Below are 12,342 nucleotides of genomic sequence, written 5' to 3' on the forward strand. Positions count from 1 at the left end.
CTGTAAGTTCTCATAGGTCTATTAGAATCTTATTTTCTGAGATTGAATTCAAAGATAATGAAATAGACAGTTCTCTGTAAACTTAAAGCTGGGCCTATCGTTCGACGTTACAACGCTCGTACTTTGTGATTTTCCGCGCGCAGCGATACTTTGAAAACAACGACGAATTGAATTCGCGTCGGCTTTTAGTACGTCAAAGTAATCCGCGTCGCTCGTGGTAAAAAGGGCGGTCGATTTGCACGTATCTAGTCGCTTTATTCTTCTAGGGTAGCATGCTACCGTTATACGCCGTTCTGCGATCTTCCGTTTCGTACTGAATTGATCGCGTTAGATCGTTTTCTTTTAGACCCAGTCTAGTAAGAGACTTATAAGAAACATTCTATAAAGTTTTTATTTAAGAGAACTAAATACAAGTTTCAGTCTGATAGCAATCATAAATTATGGTTTAAATATGAAATAAAAGATCACGTCCAATATTTATGCAAAAATTGTCCTACAAATTCAGTTGTTATTAATTTTTACACATTCAAACAGAAAACTCTCTAACACCCAGACAAACCTGATATGTACAATAACTTAACTATTTTTGGTTTTCGAAAGGTCACATAATTTTAGAAAATGCATTCTAGTTTGGAATTTAATTTTACCTTCATTATTTTTGAAAAGTAAGGCCTAATTGTGCTTAACCTAATCATGCTTGCCTTTTACGTACAAAGAAAACTTGATTAGTGCACACATTTAAGGCCGAAGATTTGCATCCTAATAGGCCAAATATTATTGCAAGTAGTTTGGAATCATCTTTTATCACTAAAATTATTTGTCACGTCGGGTAAATTTTTATTTTGAAGTATACGATGATTAGAAGTTATGTGGGTATATTTATACTGGATTAGATGGGATAGATGAACTGGGTTAATGGGATAGGTGTACTGGATTAGATGGCATAGATGGATGGAATGGAAGGGATAGAGGAAGGAGTTTGGATTGGATAAATTACTTGGATTAGATGGGACAGATAAACAGGATAAGATTGGATGGTAATAATCGTTCAGAATATCGTTTCTGCGACGTAGTAATTAAAAAAGTTATTTCTTTTCCCTTTTGAATTGATTTCTCTTTGCCTCCTTTTGAGCTTAACTCTAGACGATTCTGAATTCTTTCCAATTCTTTGACACTTTCCATAACAGACTTCTGAGAAACACTTTTTTCATGTTATTTTATTCTTTTTTAAAGGATTTTCATGCTTTAGTAGCAAATCGCTTTTAGACTTTTGACATTTCAAACTAAGAAATAAACGCTAGCAGTTAAACCTATTTTATTGTTCGACCTGCGCTCTAAATTTGCCATTAAAACAAAATGTATAATTAAGAAGGTGTTATAAAAAAGAAAATGACATTATTGATTAACGGTTAATGGACTGGTTTATATTTGTTTAATGCGGTACAGTCCTGAAGTCCTGGTTGGTCCTGGAATTTCAACCAGGACTGCGAACAGAAGAGCTGTGAAAAACTTTCATTCTTCATTTGTGATTAGTTTTTCTTTTATCCAGAAATTACGATTAACTATTTGTACTTTCCGGAAGTTTTCTGTAATTCCGGTAACATTGCTAATAAATGCCGCAAGGGGTAGCTGATGCATGCAGCTACCTGGGGAGTAGCGACCCCACGGTTACCCCAGCTCAAAATACCATGCACTCTTTACAACAAAAGTAAATATACAAATGCAGTCATAACATAAACCACTTGCTTCCTCAAAGAGGAGGTTTCTTTTTTTTTGTTCCTCTGTTTCAGCTCGGGAGTGTTAAAGTTCCGGGAGTGTTTGTATCGGAGATTGCTCTCAACTTTTTTTTTTAATTTCATTAATTTTTTTTTATATTTTTCTAAATTTCGCAATGTAATGCGTTATAATGTTTTGCGTTAGATTTTTGCGTTATTCCGATGCGGTGCAGAAAAAGAAGAAGCAACATCGATGGATATGTATCTGCAAGATATTGTTACATATCCCAACCTACAGCAGACCAGGTAGGCTGGGGAATTATAGTGGTTATATCGATGACGTTCGGGCGCGATTAGAAGCGTGTCACTCGCTATAGGCTCGCCTACAGCGAGTGCCACTCTAAAATCTCCTTATCAAAATTTTAACATTTTTATTGTTGGCCATATTTTACTTAGCTGTTACTATTTGGCGAACTATCTTTTCCGTCAACGACAAATACTTCGGATTTATCCATAATTATGATTCCATTTATTAGGGCATGTTAGGAACTTCAAGAAGAAGGATGACACAACATATTAGATAGTTAAAGTAATCTCAAAATTAAAGTTTAGAATTTGCTTTCTAGTTAGGGTTTTCAGGTGGACCAATACAACATATTAGATAGTTAAAGTAATGTCAAAATTAAAGTTTATAGTTTGCTTTTTAGTTAGGGATTTCAGCTACCCATCAACCAGCCACTCTATTTAGTGCATGATATATATTTAGTGCATGACAAAATGACACTAGTCATTTTATAAATAAATAGAATCATAATTATTCATTTATATGGCCACTATTAATATCCTTCTTCGGAACTTCAAGTCCAAGTAGAGCAGAGCAGGTCAGTCAATTCTGCATGTTACTAAGCATGTTTTCTTTCTCTTCAAGATTATTTTAAATATCTATTTAAAATTATATTATTTATATATTATGTATTTATATATATTATGTATTTTTACAATGTATTTTCAGGTTTTTATATTGTATTTTGTTGTTGGTTGTTGGTTTTGTTTCAGTTGTTGTTGTTGTTGTTGGTTGTGTTGTTTGTTATAGTTGGTTTTTCTTGTTCTATTTCTTTTGTTTCCCCCAAACGCGAATAATCTATTTTCCGCCATTCATGCCAAATTTTTTTCGTGGCCAACCGTATTCCAAAATCACCGGTTTTCACCCCGTAACTTCGCAGGTGATGGATGCCAATATTATTGACATTCACTGCTAAGCCTGCTTTATAGGGGGTCAAAACTGGCTGGAATGCGGTTTTTTAAAGGCAAGAATGGTATTATTTTGGGGGGCCAAAATCTGAGCTCTACCTCCACGTGGTGCCCCCCGGGCAACTGCTTCTCTGAGCAGGCTAACAGAGCCAGTTCCTAAATATCCATAATTTTCCTAGCTGCCTGAGCAGCCTTTGGATCAGATAAAAGAAGTAGAAAGTTTTTACCGTCAGCTTATTAACGACAGCAGATCTCCTGTCTCTCTTAGCTCTCATTTCCTTATATTTCCCTCGTACTTCGCATTGAACGTGTAGGAATAGATCAACCTAAATTGTAACATCTTCTGCTGGCCTCTATCTCTGTTCTTCTTATTAAAAGAAACCCTTTATCTGGCCAAACTAGCTCTCATTTCCGTATATTTCCCTCTTACTTCGCATTGATTGTGTTAAAAAAAGTCGACCTACATTGTATCATTTCGCCCTAACCTTTAAGGTGGTTGTTCTAGCTGGAAAACAACCTTTATCATGCGTATCTAGCTCTAATTTTCTTATATTTCCCTCGAACTTCGCATTGAGTGTGTTAAAATAGATCGACCTAAATTCTAACATCTACTGCTAGCCTGTATTTCTATTCTTCTTATTAAAAGAATCCTTTCATCTGTCCTAGCTAGCTCTCATTTCCGTATATTCGCATTGAATGACTGGAAATAGATCATCCTTAATTGTATTATTTAGTCTTGGCCTGTTTGGTTGTTGTTCTTAGGGAAAGAAAAAAATCTAATCGACATTTTTTCATTTTTGTTTGTATAAGTACGTTCATGCACTCATATTTGGCACCCTCCGGTATGGTCTAGTGGCTAGGATACCTGGCTCTCACCCAGGAGGCTCGGGTTCGATTCCCGGTACCGGAATTTTTTTTTTTTTTCTATATTTAATTTTTTAAATATGACGTAAAATGTGAAACAAATTTATTTTGGTACGCTACTTCCATTGTAAATGATCTGGGCCTCCTTAGTAATTTGCCTCCAATCGTCGTGCTCGAATGCGCGTGATGTCCATCTTCACATGTCAATCCTTCTAATTATCTTCTACTTTCGCAAGTTGTCTTAAGAATTAATAATGAAATTTTGCTTCCTCGTGAGCTAGGCAAAAGTAACTTGGTCTTAGATTCGATGGTTTAATTAAGAGGAACGAGCGAAATTCTTTTTTAAACCTACAAACTACGGGATGTCAAAAATGGATTATTTAGATGAGCTAAACGAGTTTTTCTCGTGGGTTTCTTTCGACGGTAAGGAATAAACCTTTATTACGTAAGGACGTTTTACCAAAATAATGGTTGATACCAAACAATGCGTTAATCCAGTCCAAACATTTCAAACCATTCGCACAGACATGGACATTTTGATGTTATAGGTTGTTTTTTTCCTCGTCAGATTTTCCCAAACGGAGAATGTTTTATTTATTTTATTTGCGTTTGTGGCTTGAGAGCCATTTACATAGAAATAAGCATGTTGGAGCTAATGGTGATGTTAACAACGACAAAATTAGTTATCAATTTAATTTTTATTTGTTTTTATGAAAGGATTATACATTATTTTACAAATTTATATAATATACATATAAAAAATATATGAAGAACATAAAAATTCAAAATACATTCAGATTATGACAGTGTAAACAATTCATTACAAACAGAAAATATAATTTTAATTACTGAAAATCATATAAATAATTAAGAGCATTTTTTTAGATTTATCCTTAGATTAAGATATATTAATTTAATATCTTTTTCCATTTCTTCTTATTTGAAATAAAACTATTTCTCGTAATAGAAGATTGAAATGAATAATTCGCTTTTTACACATTATAAGTAATAAGTATTTTTTCCTGGTGTTTCAGGACAGAATGTAATTTATATAAGAAACAAGTTTTGAGCAGTCTAAAGACCATTATTATGTCATAAATAAGTGATACATTAAATCATAATTGAGAGAACGTTAAGAATTTAATTATGTATTGGTGTTCTGGAATGGACCAGAAATTTGAAGAACCAGGAGAGAGAGGAAGAGAACCCCAGGACTTGGAACAAAATGAGAAGGGAAGAAGGAAGATTAATGACAGTAGAGTCCAGTAATGAGTTGTCAAATCGCTTTAAGGCATCTTCCAAAGAAAAAGAAAAGTTTAAAAAAAAAAATCGGAAAGAGTTAAGGAATTTTGAGTGGCTAGTTACCTAAACGCTGATACAAGATAAGTTTTATTGAAAGTCAGGGGTATGGAATAGATCACATTTGATAACAGTTAAATCCTAGTGTTACCTCACCTTCTCAAATTTACAAAATGCTAAGGCTAACTAAACGATAAGTAAGGAGAACATTTCATTTTGAATTATTATTCGGTAAGAGAAAAAGATATTAATCCATATTATTTATTTATTTGTTCACATAAATATCCCTAAAACGAATTATTATCTCTTTAATTTATTCTAATCGATGTTTCAAAACTGATTGTGGATGTTTACACAAATCTTATTTATTCGGTTGTGAATTTAAAGACTTTTTTCCTCATCAGTTAAATATAAATTTCTAATTGATGAGGGTTTTACCCACAGAAAGAGAGAGTGAGTGAAAAGAAGTTGGTTTATATCATACTGGAAGTGAGATTTTATGATTAAATACAATCAAGTTGGCGTATACAGGTAACACAATTTTCCTTGACATTTACTATTCAATAGACAGATTGTAAAACAAAACAAAAAAATTTACATGATCGTTCTTTATTCGTTGTGATAGTTATTTTAAGAAATTAAGGCAGACGTTCTGTTCATACATGCAATAGTATAGCTTACTATGCACTTGCTTTAGGAATTTTTAATATTCTTGGTAATTAAAGTTTCGTATTTCAAGATTTTTTGAATTAATTTTTATTTTACATTTTTCTGAACTGTAATTATTATAAAATATCTCAAATACGAAAAGCTCAAACTTAACTTGGTTTTAGGTGTCAATTTTGCTGCTAATTCGTTTCACTGCAATCTGGTAGATTTAGTGTGGCCTTCAGATATATGTTGGAGATTGGTGAATACAGGTTCTGCTAATGAACGTGATAAAGAAGTGGCTCCAAGCTAAGACTGTTACAACTTTAAAACAGATTATGATTCCTAAATAATGTGAGTGCTTTTAAAAAAAAATGTCATTCAGTAAAATATAAATGTTTGAATTGGTGAGCTAGACCCAAGATAGCCTATTAAGTATAACGTTTTTGGTATTTTTTAAGTTAGTAGAAGGTGAGTTAGTCTAGTACATAACAAACGTTGGGATTCCAAGATTCCTGAAAAAGCTTCTAATTTCCTTTGCCCAAAAGTCACACCAGTGTAAATGTGGAAGTATGTGATGAGCTACAGTTCTTGTACTTATACCAAACTAAAATAATTGATGGCATCAGCAACTCTACAAACAGTAGGTAATATTTGTGTATGACTCATTCGGTTAATTTCAAACTGAAACAGGTACTTTAAAAAAACACAAACGTTTCTTAAATTTATTGGGCTCTCCAGAATGAGAAGTTGGCGTAGTATGAGGAAGATAAACGAGCTAAAAATGCGTGAAACAGAATAATCTTCATCATTTAAGTAGGAAGTTGGGGCGAGTGAAGTAGGAAGTGTAATGGAGAATTACATCTAAGGGAACAATAGCAAAAGCCAGATCTCTTGGTCTTCGTCAAGAAAAGAACCTTATGTGGTTAGGTCATATGGAACGCCTAGAAACGAATTGTTTACCTACTGTCCCTTGAAGAAAGATGCTCTTAATCTTAACCTAACATGTAACATAATGAAAACCTATCGAAAAGTGAGCGGCCACTCGATGACTTGCCATCACCAGATTATTAACACTAAAAAGTGTAACCGCTTGACGCCCCTCCCACGACTATCGGAGGCCTGGATGCCTACTCAGGCGAGTGTTAAAAATGTTTGAAATTTAAAGAAAAACGTTTTTCAAAAGCTACATCCACAAACCAGAATCCAACACAGGCAAAAGAGTGAGGATTCTTGGAAGAAATTTTTAAAAAAATCCAAAGACTGAACGCATTGAATAGATTTACTTTTAACTAAGTAATAGGTAACGAATAAAATATATGAAAGTAATTATGGTCGGGTTGTCTGATTCCCAAATAAAGTAGTAACAGACTCCTGCATTGTAGGCAATATAAATGATCCGAAAGGTTCATTTTGTTCAGAGTATTTGATAAATATCGAAAAGTACCAAATATACACCTTAGGCTTATAGGGCAACTCCACTGTGTCCTAAATTCATTATCAAAAGTAAGAACGATGAGGGTCGAAGAACTAAAATTTCGAAGATGTTGTGTAAACAATGAAGCGTGACAGAACAGAAGTCATGTAGGGACATGGCACCGTACATTCCAGAATGTTTACTTTTCTTGTATCAAATAATATAGTTTTTTAGCATGAAAAGGATTAATTAATTTTAATTATTTACAATCTTGACTAGCACATTAATGACAAATTGTATGTTTCAGAAATGTCAGGTTATCTTTAACCTGTTGTAGACCGTGAGACCAGGTGCCGGCAGCTAGTATCAGTGTGTGATAGAGGTTACAGCTGTAACCTATGTAGTGTGTTATCGATTAAGTGCTACAGGCAGAGGTACCTTCCATCAGAGTCCAGATCCTACCTCAATTCAATTCAGTTAGTGCCCTCAAAAGCAGTTTGCGGAACAAATACAATTTATTATTTTAAAACAACATTTAGACTACAAGAACGTTCATCTGCACAATAGTACAAACAAGTAAGTGCTCTGTTTTCTTTCACTTCCTTGCTGTTCAGTTTGTAGTTATGTATGTCAAAACCCCTTCGATAAACCTTGAACCTATGACTATTCAATTTCCTTTCCATTCATTTCTTACTATAGAAGAAAAGAATTAATTAAATTATAATAGTAGTATAAACGACTTTAAATATACACAATATTCAAATGTAGTGTGACTGTTGAGTGTGAATTTCATGATTTGATAAGTTAACGTTATCTTATTTCACTTTCTTTTATCTTAAATTTATTATTCATTAAGCCCACAAAGTGTAAGCACATTTTTCTTCTATCAAACAAGTTTTTGATAAGATTATTGCAACAGCAATTAGTAAGATTGCAGTTCAATTCCCATTTCTTTTACATATCTCCCGCCACAGCTTTGAAGTGAATTGTAGTGAGTTGAACTTGGACTAGTACACGTTCTTCATTACTTCCTGTGTGTTCAAATTTATTATTCCGTGAACAAATAGTAAACTATCAATGTAATAAGAATCTAATTAAACAGTTTATTAATTCATTGCAAGTACAGTGCTTTTGTATTTACAACTTGCCTTGATCTACTAATACAGTCAATCAGCTACCACTGAATGAATATTTCTATTTTTGTATCAGAAGACGTGGTCTGAGTATACAGCAGAGTATAAACTCCACACGTATCATACTCTTTTCCACTTAGCACTTCTCGGTTACATAACAGAATCATCACTGATGATAACTCAAATTCGTGCCGAAATTTAATTAATGGAGTTTTCAAAACACACATTCAACAAACCAAAAAGAAAAAGTCTACCTTGTCTCAATGATAGTGTCGTAATCGTTGAAAATCTCTTGATTGTCGCTAACCCAAAACGGTTACGAATAAAATACACATATAAAATTTAAGGAATGCCAAATAGATTCGAACCCACACTTCTGCAACCTAAGTTATTAATTACCTTCTTCTCAGCTAATTCCTTTCATTTATTAGGAGTAAGCGTAAAAATAACATTGTAACGAGTAGTCACCATGAAGTCGCAAAAACCGGTGGGTTTAGCTTTCGATTAGATTTCGTATTTTAAGAATTGTTTATATAAAAGTCAATTGACTTTCTCTTCTTTTATGAATTTTCCATAATTGCCTCCTTAACTATTGAATTTAAACTAGAGTTCACAAAAACAAGATTTAGGCCTCTGGCTGGCAAATGTTTTTAGAAGTCAGGATCACTAAACTGGTTCCCGTTTCTTGTGCTTCTTGTTTTGCTTATTGTGGCTTTTTGCTTATACACTATAACAATCATTTCAAATTAAATTGGAATATTTACAAGTTTTATTTTTCTATACCATATTAATGTTTTATTAAGTAATCAATTATTTCTTCCCTTTAAGCTCAAAGTATAAGGTCAAATTTGAAAACCTTTAATAAATGAAATAGGCGGACATGTTGATGATAATGATAATGAAATGTTTTATCACATAAAGAATACCCAAGAGGTGTGCTGTACTAAATAATTTACCAATAGTAAAAGTAACCAATTATTTAATTTTTATCTAAATATTGTTTTTTTTCTTAATCTTTTTATAACATCTCTTATTGTTCTGATTTAATTATTTTTAACAGAATCTCCCGTACTTGTACAATTCTCGGGCAAATCGATAAGATAACAGGAGCAGTTCTCGAATACAGATAATTAAGAACAAAGAAGAAAATAATTACAAATCTACTTCAAAAGGTATTATTTTTATTTACATTTCTCACTTACTAGAAAATTCTTTCTAAAGAAATAATGCGATAAATTAATGTGTTACCTAATTCTTTTGAGGTTATCAGAGAATTTTTTTCCATTGTAGTATACATGTTTTTTAGGGCTTTTATTCTCAAGTAGACTACCGAAAATGATAAATTGTTTTGAGAAATTTGGTTAGAACTGTTTATTAGAAATATTATGTTAGAATATTTAGGTTTTTGTTAACGTTTGCTTCAACTTTCATTTTTGAATTCAAGGCAATTTTTGTCACTGTGCTTGTTTGATTTTAAATTGTAGAGTCAGCCTCCCCATCGAAAGATTTTCTAAAAGACATTTTTAAGCACAAAATCCTTTGGGAAATGAACATTTTTAGGAACTTGGCTACATCCTTCCGATCATCATTTTCACTAACATTACCTAAAGGAGTCTGCAGAGTAATTGATGTATCCATTCCATTTAAGACTCAAATGTATAATTATATAATCGAGAATGCAATGGTAATGGCCACTACAGCTGTCACCTGATTGTAACCACACGAGTTGTACCTACCTCTACACTAAAGTTTTCATTCATCTCCATATTATTTATCAGGAACTGATGGATTACTTCGAACTGCTTTATAATTAGATAAAAACGCATCTCCAGACGTACAAACAACAAACCCGAGTTCAAAATAAAATATCTCGAAAAAATAACTATAAGAAAGAAGGAACAAGAAGCAACTTCTTGGTATACCTGAGATCATATTGATTTTGATATACTTCACTCTTCATTTTGCTTAAATTTAATATAATTAATATTAGGCTAAACTCATTTAATTGCTTCATTTTAAAGCTATTTACTGACTTGATTTTTTACGCTTAAGTTGCGTCAATTGTTTCTTTCACATACTTATCGACGTCAAATATTGACATACTTGTTGACAATACTATTGCTTATGTAACTTACTTATCGCCACGAATGACCTAGAAGCTAATACCGTTTATGATAATTTCATTACACCTCTTAAAAATTATTTCGTTTTTTTTTTTGTTTTTTTTTTGTAGAAAATCGTGTCTATAATCGTTAGAAACTCTAGTTGAGATTTCCGTTGTAAATATTTTTTAACGTCTGCTATAATTGTTTGCAGAGCTATTTTGACTTACTTATTTTCTTATTATTTCAAACTCAGAGAAGTATTTGTATTATAGATTGGGATTTCACCGAACATACCCTGAATGAGTGTTTTTTTTAGAAATTCAAGAAAAATAAATCAAGTTGTTACACCGTATGGAGTGTCAATGAATTTTACGACCAAGTGGCTTTATCGTCTATCGTCTCTTCACAATAGAATAAGGTTTTCAACAAAAATTAAGTAAACCGTACCTATATTTGTCACATCACATATTTGTGGAAGATTTTTTTAAGACTTCTTCGATATTTGGTATTCGCTTTGGTTGTTTGTGCATAGAAGAATTTTTTGTCCATCCGCTATCAGTACCCTAGCAGGTTGCATCTGAGTATCTTTTTATAAAGTAAACAACGATCAGGGAGACTGATAGAAATGAGCAGTTGAGTTGAAAATATACTCTATCACTTGGGGATCAGGGGCAGTTTATTTTTTAACAGTATCATCCTTGGTGGTTCACATTAAACAAACAGTACTGAGCATTAGTGTTATCAGTTTGGACTGTCCTTAAACATTAACAGGTTTATATAATTTTAATAAACAGTTTTGGGGATTATTTAATCTTATTTTGTACAATAGGATAATGTAGTGATTTATCCTATATTTCTGAATATATGTGTGCTTGAGTTGACGTTTTTTTTTTGTTTTTTTTTTGTAATTGAATTAATTGAAAAACACATCTTTTTACACTCTACAATATTTTCAATGTCTTTACCATCATGTACTTTTTGTTTTAATGATTCTTCTAATTATTTATGTCAGTAACTTCTAATTAATGTAAGTACAACCAACCTTAGACATAAACTCTGTACAATTGCATTTATTACTTTTAACAAGGAATAATAAAAAAAATTATTAATTGATGCGAGCTAATATCTGACGTTACATGCTCTTTTTTTAGTGTACTGTCGGTCTCAGGAAAGTGTTCTCTCGCCTTTGAGAGCACTATTCATCACTGGACAGTGAGCTATTAGTGGCTCTAGAGACAGAAAATAAGGGCAGGAAAATAAGATAGGGCTGTAAGGACTGGACTTGAACCTGGTACTATTTCTTTACTTTCCACATGGGAGGTCCAGTGCACTAACCTCTAAGCTGATATCTTCCGTTACTAAGGTTATTGATGTTGATAAGTAGAATTTGTGATATTTATAAATTACGTTTTTCTTACTAATATTAAGAATGTTTCCTCTAGGAGTTGTAGAGATATTGCCGTTTCTTCTGATAACCCAGTCTTGAAATACGAACAATACACTTCGACATCTCTCACTCAATACTCAGGAGCGTCTACTGAGAGAGTACTTGGGTTTAGGTACCCACCCAACTTATCTACTCACACATCTTTTTTACTCGTTACTAAACTAGCCTAAATTTGGGTTACGCCCACACTCATAAACTTGTTACTTCTAAGGGGGAATGGAGTAGCCATTTTTTAAGGGAAATTGGCCGCCCCTCACGACATAAATAAGCCCAAACCTTCCCACAATAAACATAGAGCCTACAGAGATAGTTGATGTTCGCAATTACTTGGGTTTAGCGAACCCACAGGTAAACACGAGCTCGTCATCGCACTCTTACAGATAATTTGACTCTAGTTTTACTAATTAGGAAAAGTATTTTTAAATTCAAAGATGCCAAAGCAAGAATTTTTTTTTATTGTTTG

At 32.8% G+C, this 12,342-nt stretch overlaps 1 protein-coding gene and 1 non-coding gene across 6 annotated transcripts in view; both read left to right on the plus strand.

The window, feature by feature from the left end:
• Positions 1-3,804: 3,804 nt before the first annotated feature.
• TRNAE-CUC (transfer RNA glutamic acid (anticodon CUC)) lies at positions 3,805-3,876 on the plus strand. Its single transcript has one exon. It is a non-coding gene; the product is annotated as a tRNA-Glu (tRNA).
• Positions 3,877-5,221: 1,345 nt separating this feature from the next.
• Positions 5,222-12,342, plus strand: part of LOC141460467 (facilitated trehalose transporter Tret1-like) — a 40,711-nt gene continuing 33,590 nt past the window's right edge. For all 5 annotated transcript variants that reach the window (XM_074140484.1, XM_074140486.1, XM_074140482.1 and 2 more), the window contains exons 1-6: positions 5,222-5,360; positions 5,574-5,660; positions 5,963-6,131; positions 7,502-7,770; positions 9,388-9,499; positions 11,584-11,795. The gene's annotated coding sequence lies outside the window, so the exon portion shown is untranslated. The remainder of the gene's footprint in view (positions 5,361-5,573; positions 5,661-5,962; positions 6,132-7,501; positions 7,771-9,387; positions 9,500-11,583; positions 11,796-12,342) is intronic.

This window comes from Rhodnius prolixus, unplaced genomic scaffold (assembly GCF_049639745.1).
Source record: "Rhodnius prolixus isolate KJV_2025 unplaced genomic scaffold, Rpr scaffold_6, whole genome shotgun sequence".
NCBI lineage: Eukaryota > Metazoa > Arthropoda > Insecta > Hemiptera > Reduviidae > Rhodnius > Rhodnius prolixus.